At 36.0% G+C, this 17121-nt stretch overlaps 1 protein-coding gene across 1 annotated transcript in view; it reads left to right on the forward strand.

The window, feature by feature from the left end:
- Mterf1 (mitochondrial transcription termination factor 1) overlaps positions 1 to 17121 on the forward strand; it is a 136161-nt gene that overhangs the window by 80681 nt on the left and 38359 nt on the right. Inside the window, exon 2 of the mRNA XM_087204726.1 lies at positions 1 to 17121. This exon is cut by the window's left edge and continues 46911 nt beyond it; it is cut by the window's right edge and continues 38359 nt beyond it. The gene's annotated coding sequence lies outside the window, so the exon portion shown is untranslated.

Here is a 17121-nt window from a genome sequence, read left to right on the forward strand (position 1 = left end):
TTCTCCCCCTTTGCGTTTAATTTGTCACACCCAATGGATTCATTCTGCTGGGTTTCCTGGGGTTGTGATCCTCATTGTCTTTTCCTAGGGTATTGTCTAAAATTTTCTGGAGTGCCGGTTTGGTATTCATGAAGTCCCTGAGGTGCTCTTTATCATGAAAGTATCTTATTTCTCCATCAATTTTGAAAGATAGTTTTGCAGGGTACATCAATCTGGGTTGGAGGCTGTTTTCCTTTAGGGCTTGAAATACATCACTCCAAGCTCTTCTTGCCTTGAGGGTTTGCATTGAGAAGTCTGCTGTGATTCTGATGGGCTTTCCTTTGTATGTGATTTGTTTCTTTTCTCTCACTGCTTGTAGAATTTTATTCTTCTGTTGGATTTCTGGAATCCTAACTATTATATGCCTATGTGTAGATTTTTTTTGATTAAGGCTAGCTGGAGTCCTATATGCCTCACTTATCTGTATGTCAAGTTCTTTTCCCCTCCTTGGGAAGTTTTCTGCCATCACTTCTGTGAAGTTTTATTTTATGTCATCTGCACTCTCTCCTGTTTCTTCATTGACTCCAATCAGTCTTATGTTATTCTTCTTTGCATCGTGTAACAGCTGCTGGATTGATTTCTCGTGTTCCCTTACAATTTTAAAGCAATTTTTCTTTTCCTGGTCACTAATTGCAATCTTATTTTCTATATCTGAAATTCTATTCTCACATTGGTTCATTCTGCTGCGCAGACTTTCGATGGAGTTTTTCATCTCTTGGGAATCTGTTTGTATGTGTTTTATGGATTCCATTTGTTTCCTATGTTGGTATTCCATCATATTCCTCAGATCCTGTATTTTTTTAATCTGTGTCCTCTCTACATTTATTAATCACATCTTGCACCATGAGCAAAATCTTTGCTGTTATCTGAGTAATTATTTCTGATTTCATTTTTCCCAGATCCTCTTTTGTTGTCAGTTCAGAGAGTCCAGGTGGTTGAGTATCAGAGTGTTCCATCACGTTTCCCTTTGGGGTTGCTGTAGGTGATCCAGAAGTCTATTTTTGAGGCTTGTTTATGTTTGTTCTCATTTCCAATGGTGGGGGGGTTTGGTTCTGGCACCCACGCGGCTCACCTTCTCTGCCCTAGGAGCTTGGGATGGCAGCAGGGGAGCTTCCTTCCGGGTGCTGGGACAGGCTCTCTTGTCAAGTTTTAAAGTTGTTAAAGAGGAAAGGTCCCTATCATTAGAGAACAGAACATAATGGACTCATCAATAACTGAAACAATGCTTGCATCTTTGTGCTTGTTATATTTAAGATTCTATACCATACAAATGATAGGATGTTTGTCTATATACAGACTCATTTCTGAACTCATTTCTAATCAAATTTGGTTTTAAACAGCTTATTGTTTATATTGATAATAAATAGAATAATTGGGATCTATGGTCATTTCAACATTCTTAGGCTAAAATCTGGATATATCAAAATGGCCATGGCTTTCCTATGTGCCACGAATCTTTCCAGGTATAAGATCATGTAAAACCCCTAATTTCTTTAGTTATTATAAGCACATTAATTAATTATATTGAAATAAGCTATTTCTCTGTGAATGTTTTCAATATAATTTGAGATGAAAAGTGATCACATGCTGGCATGTTTCATAAAGAAGTACCAACAATAAGGGGTTCTTTCTTTCTATAATAGGACTTAGTGAAAAGAAATGCAATAAATATGATTTAAAGGGCTTATAGACTTTCAGTCAACTTTTTGCTTAATACATAAAAGGTAATATAAAAATTGAAAAAATCCCAGAAAAATAATTAGTTGGTTTTTCTTCTTGGTAGGAGGTAGGGGGCCCACTGGTGAGAAGATGTTCATTAGTAAGTTTTTGCTACAGAGAGTGTTTGCAGGCATCAGTAAAGAATATTTATCTTTGCTTGCAAATGATATTTCCTGTATCATGAACAACTATGAGTATACAAAGGAAAATTCCCAAATTTAAATTTGCACATTTATTGCAGTTCCTTGTTTCAAATGTCTAATGCCTATTAATTCAGATGCCATGATTCTCTTTTCTTCTCCATAATCACTTTGACTGGATAACTTTGGAAAAGCATTTGAAAGAAGATAAAGTCTTTGTTTCATGACTGCCCTGTGAATTTACTGGCTCTAGCCTTTTTAGGCCTTGAACTTGGAGACTTTTCTATCCATTTGTGACTTCAAATAATCTTTAAAAAAACAAACTTTGATGTTAACTTTTTATTCTTTTGCGTGTGTAACTTTACTCTAATTGTCTCTATAATGACATTGCACAGTCATCTTATGAAGACTTAGGATGGTTGATATTACCCTATTTTTACAGAGGAGAGATCAGAGGTAGGGAAGGGTTTTTGTGTGTTAACCATGGATAATTAAGTATCATGGCTGAAATTGGGACTGAAGGACAGGATCTAGTAGAATGAGCTCAGGAGGGAACCTGATTGTGGTTCCAATTCTGTTCTTCGTTTTGGCCACTTTCTTACGTGGACTTCATTTTCCTTGTTTGTAAAATGCTGTGGTACAGTAAGTAAGCTCTCAGGGCTTTCTAGCTCTGAAATTCTGTGATCATTTGTTTCCCTTTGGCTTTTCCCCCTATAGTGCGTTGCTTCCTTTTGTTTTCAGATGGATATACTTTGGATTACATTTGATTTTAATTTCTCCTGTTCTGTTTGTGCTTTGAAGGAGTTTTACTGAAGGGGTGGAAAAAAATAATAGCAGTTAACCACCAAGCATACAAAGAGTCTGTGATTTAGGAACAGTCTGGCTGACTTTCTTATTGCTCTTTAATATTTTATTATTGTGTTACATAATACTCTTATTACAAATTGAAATGATACAGATTTCAAGTACCCAGATATTCACTGTTGTTTGGCTTTATTATTAATCCTTTGTGTGATATTGGATCTCTTAACCTTATTATAATACAACAAAAAAGAGTTGTCAGTAAACTAACTTTCTTCACAAAGATACTGTGACAGAACAGAAAATTAAGTAATAATTATTCCTATAATTATTTTACACTTTTGAAATTAAGGACATTAAAGATGAAAATATCCAAGATAAAATACATGCTTCAGAGTCTTCAAAATAATTTAAAAATAGAGTTTCAGAAGAGTGAAGAAATGAAAAGACTACTGGATCTTTCAACTGGGTTATGAAATGTGTATCAAAGTTTGGAGTTTCTGAAGCCCACTTTGTACTTTTCCATGACTGATAAGTCCATAATTTGCTATTAAAACGTTGCAATTTCAGTTTTAGACAGTTGAGCAGTAAATTGCTAAGATTAGGATAAATGGCCAATTATATTAGAACAAATGTCTATTGTTTTATTCGAGGAGAGGGAGAGTTCACTGTACTGTTTACTTATAATGATTATTTAAAATTTTCCTCCAGAAGAGAAAGTCCATGCCACGTTTGTTAAATGGTTAAATGAGTGCAGTAACAAAGAATTCAGGGATGATTTAGTGCAGATCATCATGCAGGCTTCCTGGCATGTGCATTTTAAATAGTACTGCGTTGCCTCCAAGTTTGCTGGAGTGTAATCTGTGAGCAATTGAGGCAAAATCAAAATCAGAAACCTAGGAGGGCAATATTGCTTTGGAATTGTCAAGCAAAAGGCTTTGGTTTGGGTTTGTTACGTCTGGAACCAAAATGTCACATCATTTAAAGTTCATTATTTTAACCTTAGACCTCCTTGTTTAAAATGTATGCTGTGTGGTGTTTTGCATCCCAGTGTAAGCATTCTTATTCTGTTACACATGGATCTGTGGTGTATGCGTGGACCTATTATACATGGTGAGCATGGTGAGACCAGACCCATAGTGAGTGGCCGGCCCCGAGTGGTTCTCCTCTCCTGCTAGAACTGCCAAGCCCAGCAGGTTTGAGGGAGTGCTGAGAAATTAAGGCATGGCATCAGGCAATGAAAACATTCTCTCAACGTCTGGCAAAAACCCAATCCAGTCACACTCTCTACTGAAAAAAGAAATCATCCTATGTTATTGCTGGGAACTGCAGGAAAGTAAAAGTGGCGTCATTTTACGTTACAGAAGCGTTTCCACAGACAGACTCAAAAGCTTGTGGTTACAAAGTGTAACATTCTTTTGAAAATTCCTCATGAAATTAGCAGACCACGTATCTAGCAATTGTTCAGAAACCTCCTTTCCTCCTATTTGTACAGCATAGTAATGATCCCAGCGATCTCTTTTCCATATCAAACAAACCTATGCCATTTCACTGTTTGGCTGACTGATCCCGGCTAGGAAATTTTTAATTGTCATTCAAGGTAAGTTTATCCTTGATGTTAAGGCTCCTTCACACTAGCAAAAGGCAAGTTGTCCTTGCGTATTAAGATGCAGTGAAGAGGGCCAGGATTTAGCTCAGTGGTTCTGCCGCCTGCCTTGCAAGCGCAAGGACCCGAGTTCGATCCCCGGTACCAAAAAAAAAAAAAGTTGCAGTGAACTTGAGTTGGCCTCAGTAGAAGAGATATGGGTGTTGACAAGTGGTATTTTTACTTTTAAATCTAAACAAAGATTTTTAGATTGAGAATTTGATCGATTTTTTGCACGTTCAATTTCTTTCTTGAACCTTCTACATGTAGTTCCAAATCAACATGCCTGCAAGGAATTTTCATGTCCTTCAAAGTTTCACATTACTTTCAGTAATAGTAATAGTCATGTATTGATCTACTGTTTCTGCAGTGCCTTTTGTTTTTACAGTAGTCATCTATGGGACACATGGGGTAGAGATTATTTTCTTCACTTTGAAAATGAGGATCCTGAGGCTCAGAGAAGTTAATAGTTGTACCCAAGGTCACATAGCTAGTAAGGCTAGAGTTAGTTTGCAGATAGGTCTCCTGACTCTGAATCTTGTGCTCTTCCAATTAGCATGTGGTGCCTTGTGTCTTCTTACCAAAGTGAATTTTTTTTGGACCAGTTTTCAAAGCAGTTTTGATGGAACACATCCAAGAGCTGTTTCTGTGGAGCTAACAGCATGGAAATGTGCAGTTTCTCAATCAGGAAAGTGCTCATTATCTTGAAATCCTGAGACTGCCAAAGATCAGTGTGAAATGGTTTCTTACATCTCTACTTATGTGAGCACAGAAATTTGCTTGCTTCTTCACTACAGTGTGCATTTCTGTCTTATCATCTAGTTAGTTATTTGCATGCTATTTATAAATCTCAACCATAAGCTCCTGATGGCCAGTTTCAGCCCTGTTCGTCTCTGCTCCACTGTACCTCTACATTTTCTTACATGAAACTGATGCTCAATGAATGTTTACCAAAAGAAATTAAGGATGAGATAGGAGGACTTAAAGAGTCTAAATGTACTTTCCTGGACTATCTCTGTCAGTCTGTCCAATAGAACTTTTTGCAGTAATGGACATGCTCCATATTTGGGTTAGTGGCTAAAATGACTGGGGAACTGAATTTCTAATTTATTTTGATTCAAATTAATTTATATTTAAAAAACTGCATGTGACTGGTAGTTACTATGTCAGACATTGCAGCTCTAAATTTCCATATATTTATATTTTGTCAGACTCTTAAATTCTAATTGCACTTAGGCCATTGCCTTCACTGTTTTAAAAAAATTTTTAGGCCATTGTCTTCACTGTTTTAAAAAAAATTTTAAATGATTTTTATGTCTTATTAATGCAGATTAATTGCACATATTAATGGGGTTCAATATGGTATTTCCATGAATGGATATAGCATGCACTGCTCACTGTTTTTCAATGAGGAGGTTTATACAGCCAGGCTTGGGCAAGAAGATGAAGCAGTTAGTTCAGATTTTCACAGGCACCTATGGTCACCAGCCCTTTCTGCTCTTGGATCCTCTGAGGAGGGACTAGCTTGTGCTCCTGAGTACTTTCGAGGAAATGGGAGTCACTTGTGCCTTGGAGTTGCAAAAGGTTAGAAGGGGCTCTGGGTAATTAAGTAGGAATTTCTTCATTTCTTGAGGCCTGTAGAAAAGAAAAGGTCCACATTTCTTAAGAAGAGCAAATCTTCAGCCAGAAGAAAGAGGAAAGCAGGAAGCTAACATTTGCTAAACAGATTTGTGTGTGTGTGTGTGTGTGTGTGTGTGTGTGTTTGCATGTGCACATGTGCATGCTTGCATGCACAGTTTGGGTGGTGTTTCATTTGTTGTAAGAGTCTTTAGGCTCTGTCTTTCTTCTTCATATACAAGGCTGTATCCATCACCAGGAACCACTAAGTTATGCATTTCTTTTTTTTTCAGTTGTAAAACTCCTAAATTCTTCCTCTGAAGTTGTCAACTTGGGATTTAAAAAAAAATCTTTCCTCTCCTCTCCCCACCAGATAGTGGTAGCAAAACCTACCCAGGAAGAAAGAAATGCTGTTCATGCAGAGTGGACCCCTTTGATCTCAGTGACTTCTGAGAACCTCCATTCCTCATGCTGTGGCTTCTGCTACTTCTCTCAAGGAGCCAAAAGGTTGAACAGAGAGAACTGCAGGAGTGAAATGGCAGCCAAATGGGAGAGTCCAAGTGGGCTCTTGAATAGATATTTACGTGCTATTATGTGATTCTGGGAACAAGTCCTTTCTCAGGATATAAACAGTTCTCTAAAGGTGGATTTTGAGAGCCTTGTGCTCTACTAAAAGTCAAACAAATATTTAGGAAAGGATGCCCTGTTCATATTGATGTATTCATGGGTAACTGCAAAAACTGCTCTAAGTGAATTGCACATTTCTGAATTAAAACTTTAAGTCAGGATTGGGATCGTCGTTTGTGAAGGGACCTATTGTGAATCAAAGAGCAGGATCTGCCCCGAGGAGCCCACAAGCTAAGGCTGACAAAAACAGCTGATATTAATATTCTGTATTGTGTATGAAACAGGCACTTAACAATATGTTCAGATTAGTGTTTTAACCTTCCTTTCTTTTCTTGTAGAGGGGGAAGGCAGGGATTATCTGTCCCTTTAGACATGAGATGAAAGCAAAGCACAGAGAGGCAACTGACCTGGCTAAGCTCACAGAGCAATCATGTCTCCATCTACATTGGCATTTGAACAAGGAACTTCAAACCCGGAGCCATCAAGCTGGGCTTTCTCCTCAGTAGTAAGATGACAGCTCCGTTCCCTTAGCAGATGTAAGGAAGCCCATCTGTATAGAATATATAAGTAAATGTGCAGTGGAGGGAAAGAAGACCTCAATCTAGGAAAGCTGTTGGAGAGAAGACAAATTGATACCTAATACTTTGGTTCTGATTCTCTGAACTTTTTAAAAAATAAATTTTGGTTTCAGAACAAATTTAGATATTTAGAAAAGTTGCAAAATGATACAGAAAGTTCCCATAATCACTCACCCAGTTGCTTCTAATAGTAACGTTTTATATTTGGTTTCCTAACCTTTGCAATAATTTTATATACACGAGTGCTCCTTAAATAGATTGTTGTTTAAAATTGAGTTTGTTTCTGTTCTTTTCCTCTAACATTTTCCAAAAGACATCCTGCTGAGATAGGATAACCTTCATTTGTGAAGAGAATTCAACAGTTAGGCACTGAAAATTTCCATTGTAAAGTTGCTTGGGTGTCTTAGTAACAGTTACCATTGATGAAGAAAATGGAAGGAAGAAGAATATTTGATGTGACAGGTGAGAATCTTAGAGCAAGTGAGAATCTTTTATGTAGCTCTTGGGATGGAAGTGACTTTATCCTCTTAGAAACCATTAAGGCTTTATAGAAATATGGCGATGACAAAGAATTTTAGAAACAACGCTTACAGAATATATGTTAAAGGAGATCTGCATTTCCCCAAATTCCTGGATGTGTTCCATAGTAAATAGAAACAGAATTATCCAGGTCCACAAAAATTTGGTTGATGATAGTGCTTGACTTTACAGTTGGCACTGAGCAACTGCAGACTGAGAGATTTCTGCAGTGCATACAAGGAAGTAACAGGTAGATGAGTGAAGCCAGTGGGAGCACAGTGGTGCCCAAGGAGAGGATCCATCTGCAGCAGAGAAGAGCTACTGATAAATGGTACTTGGGTAGGACCAAGCCAAGAATAAGGGTCTCACTGGTTGTTTGGTGAGGAGGACTAGCACTACCATTATATTTGTTTATTATTTGAGTTTATTAAATTGGCCATTATGCTTAAGGTAAGTGTAGAAGTAACCATATGGAATTCTCAATATTTGACAGTTTCTGATCTGTCCACAAAAATGGCATTTTCCTATGATTGAATTAGTAACCTGTGTATGGTTAATCCCTCAAAATTTCACTTGGTCACACTTTATATTTTTGTTGTCTTTATGACTTTGGAAGTAAAGAACAGTTAGTATTAAGATCACCTATTTGAAGTAGAAAAGCTCAACTGGCATTGATTATGAAAACACCCAGAATGAACAGAGATGAGCATCCCCTTGACAGAGTGCTGCCTAAGCAGGCTCCCTTCCTGAGGACCAGAGCAGAGCCTGTTGCACCCTTGTGCCATACTGTTTTATAATTTCTTTCCAAGATTAAGTTGATACTCTATATTTTGATTTGTGAATTTTACAGGTTTATTAGTACTCAAGATCTTTTTTCCAGAGGTCTATGAATACATCTGAAAATGATTATTTATCATCCTAAACCATAAGATTTAATTTTCAACCATAAGGTGGCATCATATCACATTTTATTCTGAAGAAGCAGGTTGCTTTTCAGTTCACTAAAATGACTAATGCTCTCCACATTTCTTTGAGTTGTGGGTGTAAGATATTGAATTTTGAAGTTTATAAGCAAATATTAGAAGCTAGCACCTCTATATAGAAGTTTAACATTTTTTTCTTATATTTGATCTTTCTATATTATCACTGGGAAATAATAGAACAAATTATTACTATATTAACTAATGTTATGTTTTACCTCATTAAAATATGTAAGACAGTTTCTTGCATATAGAGAAGCTGCTCAAAATATTCATTGCATGATTAAATTAAAATATTCCTTTAATAGGCTTTACCCTTAGGAATTCATTTCCTTGTTTGTCAAGTTGAATTTGCAGCATACTTTTATTGCTGTGATCCATTTCTTATCAGGATAAGAAGCTTATTTTATGAAGAAGTTAAACTCAACTGAACACATTTAATTTCTCTACTGTCCTTTAAAAATACATTTTGATTTTTACTTTTTTAATGTACCATTTTCTTTTGGTTAATTAAGAAGGTCCAGGACTCATGAATTGCATAAATGTGCTGGTTTACTTTCTGTAGTTGCTTGCTTGAAAACTCTGGCTTTGTTTTGAAAAGCTGAGTGAAATTCGGTTCATTTTTTCCTGTAGAAATATTTTTCACCTTGTAGAAAACATTGTAAATGCTTTCCATATAAAACCTCTCTCTTCATATGAAGTGATTTTGTTCTTGGAACTCTGTAGTTTTGTGGAAAGTCTGTGCCACTTTTTCTGCTGGGAGCACTCCCGCAAGACATGCTGCAGGGCATCTTAGAAGTCTAGAGAGGAATGAGGAGATGGAATACTGAAGACTGTAGTTGTGGACGTCTTGGAGCCTTTAACTCATATTCATTGGTTATGATGCCAAAGCAACAGATTGAATGGTGAAAAATTGTTAACCATTTAAAAAACAACAATAAATCTATATTGTATAAGCTAGCCAGGATGATGTTCCTATTAAATTGATTTCATGAATTGAGATTTGGCTGTAACCTCGATATTAAGGCCCCTCTCATTTTTCCTGGGTAGAGCTCTGCTTTAAGAAGAAGCAAATTATATTTCTCTCTATCAATAAGTCAGCATTTTATATTTAATGCTTTCCTCTCAGAGCCAAAGTGAAAAGTCAAAGTAAAACAACCAGGCAGTAGGAAAAAAGGGAGTGGCCATTTCAAGGAAGAAGGTTGAGGAAGGCCTCTCTGAGAAGAGAATACCAGTTTAAGTGAAGAACGAGATGACAGGTTCAGCCTTGTAAATCTGTCTTTGAGTTACATGGGTGGGGGAAGGTATGGTGGGGACCAGGGAGAAACGCTCAGGAACGGAAAAGAACTTAGCCTGTAACAGAGAGAGGGGATAGAAAGAAGGGCAGTGTGGCTAGAACGTGGGGTGGGAGAGAGAGAGGCTGAGGTGGAGAGGTAGGCCAGCACCATGGTAAGGACTTTCGATTTTTTTCAATCTATTTTTAATTTGGTTATACAGGTTAATGGGTTTTATTTAGCCAATTTATATATGGACATAACATACTTTGACCATTTTCACCTCCCATAACCCTTTTGCCTTGCTCCCCCCCTCACTTTGGATCTTTTAAATGGAAAACAAAGCAAATGGAGAGTTTGAAGTAGGGAAACTTCTTGATCTTATGTATATTTTTAAAAAGAACATTTTGGTTCATCAACATTGGGATGGATAAATTGTATATTCAATCAATATATGTTATAAAGCAATGAGAATTAATGCTTTGTTGCTGTAGTATATAACAGCATCAAATACCATGTTAACTCATAGAATATTGAATGAAAAAATCAGATGTCAAAAAGATACAATGTATGTGTGCATTTATGTGAATTCCTATTGCATGATTTGCGAGATGATCACCTGGAAGTATTTAGTTTGTGAAAATTCATTAAGTGTGCAATCATGATTTGTACACTTTTATGTACATATGTTAATCTGGAACTTAAAAAGTATTACTCTGGCTGCAGAAAAAAGAATACATTGCGGAGGACAGTGGAAGCAGTGGATCAGTTAGGAGGCTACTGAAATTTTACAGATGAAAGGTGATGGATCAGTGAGGGTAGTGATAGAAATGAGAAGTGTATGCATTCCAGGCCTACTTTGAATTATAGTACAGTGTTAAGTATCAGATGAAAACATGAAATTAGTGACACTTGATGACTCTTGGCTATTAAAGATGATAGTATTCAGTCTACCAGAAATGTATTAAAAGGGCATAGTTGACTCTTTCTAGTTATTGTTTCTCTATTAAATATGATAATCTTGTTTTTTAAAATATCTTTTCTTTGCAGTGTTCAGAGCAAAATCCTACGGTTTTACCTGAAAACAGATACTGAGCTTCAATGACTCCTTTCCATTCAAATAACTGTATTACTTTCTCTAAGATGAGTTATATTGTAGTTTTCTCTCATATTTTTACCAATGCTAGGATCCATGCATCAAAACTAATAGTTCTTAATATAACTGTTTAAGTAACATACTAGTGGTATGTCCTCCTTCTCTGTAAATATGGTGATACAGTGACTGTCAAAGCCTTTATTGTTTTTAACAGTCAGGAATTAAGTATGTCCTTGTATGAGGGTGTAAATTGCATTTGAGGATACGGATGTCAAATACTGTACTAAGTTTATCAGTTTCTTTGCCCCCCTCTCAGGTAGTTTTCATGTCCATTTAGGTGGCCTTGTGTGGGTTGTCAGATTTCTAAGAGATGTGTGGGATTAAGAGGCCCCTGACTGGTACAGTAGGGCTCTTTAAGTTGTGAGCAGTGAGGTGTCTTAGCTGGGTGGCTGAGAGGTACAAAGAAGGCCGCACAGTGAATGCTGACCCTGAAGCCCTTTCTATTGTAACTGAAGCTTCAGATTCATATCCACCAAATTGACATGGGATAGTCTAAGGAGAAAACAACCTTGGAAATGGTCTATTGAAAGTAATTTACTTTCTTATCACATTCTCCAATGGCCTACATTTGAGCAAAGCTGTGGGAGTATAATACCCATATTCTGAAAGTTTAGAGAGTCTAGGGAAAGGCATATTAATTTTATTCCTTATATTCTTTTTTTCTCAACATATTTTTTCCACACAAACATATAATGTAAAAGTGGGGAGGTAGATGACATTTGATATGTACTTTAGCCAGCTTTGAATTCATTTCTGCATATCAGAAAAGCATGCCTCCTGGTTAGTATTACATTTTGAGATTGTACAGATGGAAAATAGTTACTGGAAATCCTCTCTACTGGATTTATTTTGCATTGTGCTTCACTGAGTATAGAAGTCATCTAAAGGTTCTAATTCCACCCCCCCAAGGACTATCACAAAACAGTCCCCAAAAGAGGGGTGGTGGGGTGGATGGGGGAAGCAATCTGAAAATGTTTCCTTGAAAGATTTTCCTGCCTAGTCGTAGAGTGAAATCGATACCAACCTCTAGATTTGTTGACCTGTTTGTGAGACAGAAACTAAAATGTGAAAAATTGAAAGTTATCCCTGATGATAGATTATTTTTCCCTCTTTCAGATGCAGCTAGTGTGAACAATCTAATGACTAGAAAGATCTTCAGACCTCTATGTAGTGCTGAAGAATGTCAGGTTGAGAAAGGGCATGCTTTCCCAATATCACTGTGCCTTAATCTTAGATTTTTCTACAAAGAAGTCACGTTAATCAAATCTCCTTTCTACTATATGAAAGGTACAGACTGACTAATGCTCGACTTTGGGTGAAATTGGATATGGAAAAAAATCCTGACTTGAAATAATACCAAGACTTTCCATAATCCTGTGTTGCTGAAGTCTTAGTTTGGGACTATAATTTCCAGCTCTGATTTTGTGAAATCCCAGAGAGCTGCCAGTGAACCCCAGAAGTACACTCTTAAGGGAAAAAGCCCTAACAAAACAAAAACTCAATTTAAGTGTGCATAAACATAAAATGAAATATTTGCTTTAAAAATATTTAAGAGTAAGATTTATGTACATATTTTTTAATCAAATAAACAATAAAAATTGTATGTTGCAAGTACAAAAAGGCTGAAATTACTGTTTATTTGGCTCATAAGCATTGCTAGTTATAACAAAGACAAAATATGTCTAAAATGTAACCTGACTTTAATAAAACTGAATCCAGAATCCGTACATTTGAAATATGGTTGCTTTTTCAAAGTATGCTTCTTGGGAAATTACTTATTTTAGTAATCCTTCTATTAATCAAAGTACTTTTGGAATCTTATAAGAACTGCTTTTTTGAGTCTGAATCACATTCCTTTGAATATCTTTTGGGAGGAGGCTGAATTTTTTAAAAAGTTTGCAATTGTTATGAACTAAGTCTGAAAAGTAGGATATATGGTCAGTGTGGGTACTGTTGAATTTTGAAAAAAAATCACATCGTAGTCATAAATCATATCGTCACTTTATATTCTATAAATATATACAAAAACTATAATCTTTCAATTTATAATTTAAAATCTATTTTACAGACCTTATTCAAATTTTGATAGTTATTTCACTAGGAATCTTTTTAAGTTCAAGATCCAAACCAGGAGATCATATATTACATTTAGTTCACTTAGTTGTTGTGTTTTCCTTAGTCTCCTCATTTTGGTCTCCTCCAATCTAGAAAATTTCCTATTCTTTAAAAGATTTTCTGTGACAATAGGACTTTGAAGAGTATTGGCCAGTTATTCATTGAATGTCCTTTAGTTGGGTTTGTCTAATATTTCCTCATGATTAAATTAAGGTTTTTTTACTTTGGCAAAAATATTATAGAAATGATGTTGTTCCTCATGGTATCATCATATCAGAGGCACGTGATTTTGATTTATAGATGATCCTAACTTCAATCATTTTGTTAAGGTGGCATCTTATAGTTTTTGCCATTGAAAATACACTATTTTGACCTTTAACATTTGAAAACTTGGTTTAAAAAATGGAATTGGACAAGAGTAATATATATATATATATAGCCTCTCAAGGCAATGTTTTGGGACCAATCACTGAATGAATAGTTTTATTTGTTAAAGGAGTTTCATTCCTTTGCTATAAAATGACATTTTGAGACAAAATACATTTTCTGTTTCTCAACATACTTTTGCACTGAATTTTAGCTTTTATTGATGATCTTGCCTGAAACAGTTATAGCAGCAGTATTTGGATTCTTATCAGTTTTTATCCAATACTATAATTATTTTATTGTTCAAACATTCCACAATTTGGTCTTTGGGAGACTCTTTAAACCCACCTTCTTTTTTATTAGTATATGTTTGCTATACATGATAATTCCATTCATCTTGGAGAACTGGTAAGTATTCATATCACATCTTAATCATTTTTTGCTTCCACTCCCATTCTTCCTCCTCCCCTTTCCCCTCTTCCATATCTCCTTCCTATCTCCATGAGGTCTATCTTCCCGTTTCCTATCATCTTATCTTTTATTGTCTTTAAATTATTTATATGTTGGGTTTCTTACATAAGAGAAACCATGTAATATTTAATTTTCTGTAATTTATTTCACTTAGCAGTATGGTTTCAAGATGCATCCATTTTTCTGTAAATGACTCAAATTTATCCTTCTTTATAGCTGAGTAGCATTCCATTGAGTATATATGCCACATTTTCTTTACCCATTCATCTGTTGTTGCGCCTGTAGGTCACATTCAAGATTTATCTACTATAAGTTGTGCTCCTATAAACATGAGTCTGAGTTTATCACTGTAATATGATGTCTTCAACTCTTCGGAAATTATCCAGAAGAGGTATAGCTGAGTCAAATAGAATTTTATTTTTATTTTCTTTTGAGGAATCTCCATACTGATTTCTATAGTGGTTGTGCTATTTTACACCCCCTTAAAGCAATACAGATGGGTTTTTCTTTCTCTACAACCTCGCAAGCATTGTTGGTTTTTGCCTAGTTTTAGATGATAGATAGTCTTCTTGGAGTAAGATGGAATCTCAGTGTTTCTTTGATTTGTATTTCTCTAATGGACAAAGATGCTGAACACTTTTTCAGGTACTTACTGGTCACTTGTATTTCTTTTGAGAAGTGTCTATTCATTTCAATTGCCCATTTTTTTGTGTGTTCCAACAAAGCTTTATTTTTTTTTTATTTTTTTGGTACCGGGGGTTGAACTCTGGTCCTTCCACTTGCAAGACAGGTGGCAGAACCACTGAGCTAAATCCCTGGCCCACAGCTAAATCCCTGGCCCTATTTTAAAATAAATTTGATTGTATTTTATTCCATTCCCCTCCTCAAGCCCTCTCCCTTCCTTATGTACAAAAGGTTTGTTTCTATTTTTTCCTTCTATTCTCACTTTTTTCTTGCCCCTTCCTTCCTTTCTTCCTCCCTCTTCCCTGTTCCCCTTCCCATTTGAACACTTTCTTCCCGTTTCCCAACATCCATTATACATTTCAGACCTTATTTCCACTTTCAGTTTCTCACACCGGGGAAACAATGTGGTATTTAGACACGTGTGTCCAATTTGTTTTACTTAAGAGTATGGTCTCAAGGTCCATCCATTAAACTTTAAATGTCTGAAGCGCATCCTTCTTTATGGCAGAGTAGTACTCCATTGTAGAAAAAAGCCCCACATCTTCTTTATCCACTCATCAGTTGATGGACATTTGGGCTATTTCCAAGATTTAACTAATTGCCCATGTTTTGAGTGTGTCTTTTATTACAGAGTTGAGGCTGCAGAAACAACCCCAGGCACATTTACCCATCTGATGTTTGACAAAGGGACCAAAAATGTATGCTAGAGAAAAGATAACCTCTTTAACAAATGTTGCTGGAAAAACTGGCTGTTGACATACAGAAGAATGAATGGGAGATCCATATCTCCCAGACTGTAGTACTAAATTCAAATCAAAATGGATCAAAGATCTAGATATTAAAACAGAAACACTGAACCTACTGGAAGATAAAATAGATAAAACTCTTGGAAACATAGGCATAGGCAAATACTTTGCAAACAGAACCCCAGTTGCACAAAAAATAATACCTAGAATAAACAAATGGAGTTATATCAAATTAAAAAGCTTCTGCACAGGAAAGGAAACAACCGACATAGTGAAGAGACAACCTACAGAAACAGGAAACATTATTTCCAGTGACTCCTTGGACAGAGAACAAACATCTAAAATATATAAAGAACTCAGAAAAATCAGACTCTTCCTCAACATGAAATCCTACATTCTTAACCACTACTCTAAACATTCCTTCTTTGTAGCTATACCAATTGATTTTAGAAAGGCCCCATATAAACTTACTTTTAATAAACTCTTAGTAATGTGGATAATAGGAGGTCTATCTTTTCTGAATATGATCTTGTGTTCTTCTTTTTAAAAGGCAATGCCTAAATTGGTCATATTGCAGGTTAATCTGCCTCTCATAGTTTTTAATGTATTCTTTACTTATGGACATTTTCCAGCTTTATATTTATTCATGATAAATATTCTATACATATATCAGGGATTTACCTATTTCCAGTATTTTAAATTATGTTCATCATTATTTAGTTTGACAAATATTTATTTTGCAAGACACACTGGAGAGAAAAAAGTGGAACGAATCTAATTTATAATCTTAATTGTTATGGGGCAGACAAGACATATATGCAATTATGATAGAGCTGTGGAAAGATATGATAAATATTTGAACAAAATGTTATGGGAAAATGAGAAGAATGAGTTTCTTTCCAACTTGGGGGTGGGGTTAGGGTGGTAGAAAGAGACAAGGCAGAGAGGAAGGACCATGCAAGATCTTCTATGAGGTTTACCAAACAAGGACAAAGATTTGAATTCTACTCTGAAGAAAATGTTTGCCAAATGCTTTGTTTCTTTTACCATTTGGTCTTTGTCTTCGTTCTTTCAAGACTAAATTTCTTTTTAGTTTCAAATGTTCTAAAAACCAAGGGTCAAAGAGGCTACCATTTTTACAACTGATTTCCAAGGCATGGAACCAATACTGACCTAAAGGTAATAACCTATGAGTGTAATGGCACTGGGTTAAGTTTTAGTCATTTTGTGTGGCACTGTAGTCCAACATTCAGAATGGAGAATCAGAGTAAGCCTGGGATGTAAATGCCTTACGTCATTTTCATTCCTTCTTTGCTTTTCATTTCACTTGGCAAAAGTAGGACCAACACTCCACATTATCTATCTGGGCTCACAGAGAGCTCCTGTCATGATATACCTTTCAGAGTTATCTAAGCAGGAATGAGGATGATGAATTCCAGGGCAGCAACTGCTTTTTTGAGCAGTAAGAACATATCAAGAGGCAGTGTTTGGAAGGCAGTTGTGGTAGTAGGGAATCTCTTCTGTACTTCATGCATACAGTTAGTTGTCTGCTCCTTGTTCCCTTTTTCCATCTGCTTTTGACACTGAAAGCAAAAGGGAATCAAAACAGGTAGCTCTTGAATATCAGGGGTGTAGCTATTTGAA

The sequence above is a fragment of the Heterocephalus glaber genome, unplaced genomic scaffold (assembly GCF_053883595.1).
Source record: "Heterocephalus glaber isolate CG9 unplaced genomic scaffold, H.glaber_assembly_v1.0 deba00000546, whole genome shotgun sequence".
NCBI lineage: Eukaryota > Metazoa > Chordata > Mammalia > Rodentia > Bathyergidae > Heterocephalus > Heterocephalus glaber.